Below are 1,270 nucleotides of genomic sequence, written 5' to 3'. Positions count from 1 at the left end.
CATTTTGGACATAAAGTCCACATAAAGATCAGTGATAATTGATAAATAATACGGTGTTTTTCTGCAACAAGAAGCGCAAAAGCAACTAAATGATAACACAGGAAGATAAAGCCGATTCTACTAACCTGCTCCACATCTGATCTTTGCGTCACTCGCCGGGCTGCAGGTGGAAGCCGCAGCAGAAGCGATAATGAGGGTGCTGAGGCAACAGCACTATCGAGTGTTCTCCCCCAGATCAGACACCTGCCCTGTGACCTTGCGACAAGCCAGGCAGGGGAGAACAGCCCCGAGACTTAACAGTACACACACACAACACACACACACCACACACACACAGCACACCACACAACACACCACACACACACACACACACACCACACACCAAACACACACACCACACACACACACACACACACACACACACACACACACACATTGCCTTACCCTTATCTTAGTACTGAGACAATATCAAGTCTCTCAATATGAAAATCTGAATCAGATTAACTGTCAATTAAGTTGTTAACATTCATACATAGATCCTTACTTGTGTATATGGGCACATGTAGCAGGGTGTCCGCGCGCCGTATTAAAAAGTATTAAAAGTTGTAAATCATTAGGAAAAATTTAAGGCCCTATTAAAAAGTATTAAACGCATTTTCCAGGTATTAGAACGTCCACAGCAACACAACATGAAACACCCTTTAATGGACTACAAGAACATTCGGGAAACTCAACCCAAGAGCGCCCCATGCACTACGCACGCTTGTAAAATGCTGATTCTAATTTAAGTTTTGTTGCCGTTTTCCTTTGGTTCGAGCCGCGCCCCCACAGACTCTAGATCCCTTTCGTCGATGGGATCAAGCTGTTCTGCTTCTCCCACAATGCTAAGCTGCTAGCCGAAAAGCCCTGCGCGCGTTAAATTCCCGACTCTCCCGATAGCCAATCCGCTGCCTTCCCCGACTGCCACGTCGCTGACACGCACCGCTGCCAGACTCTCTCGACCGGAGAGCAGCGAGCTCCGGCCGGATTTTGCTGCGCCTCAGATCACAAGAGACACACGTTCACTAAGCCAAACTATATCCGGTCACCAGTGACTGCTAATGTTAAAGTAAAGTCAACAACATATCGACACCTAAATACTTAGTTCTATATTAAGAACGAAAAAGTGTTAACACTAGGCATATATATCTTTTATTGTTTTATCTCTTGGCGAACAGATGCCTAAATCAAATTACTACTTCAATGTTTATTTTTCTAATAAACCATGCAT

This window comes from Notothenia coriiceps, unplaced genomic scaffold (genome assembly GCF_000735185.1).
Source record: "Notothenia coriiceps isolate Sejong01 unplaced genomic scaffold, NC01 NC01_scaffold00004102, whole genome shotgun sequence".
Classification (NCBI taxonomy): domain Eukaryota; kingdom Metazoa; phylum Chordata; class Actinopteri; order Perciformes; family Nototheniidae; genus Notothenia; species Notothenia coriiceps.
This window is presented reverse-complemented; position numbering follows the sequence as displayed.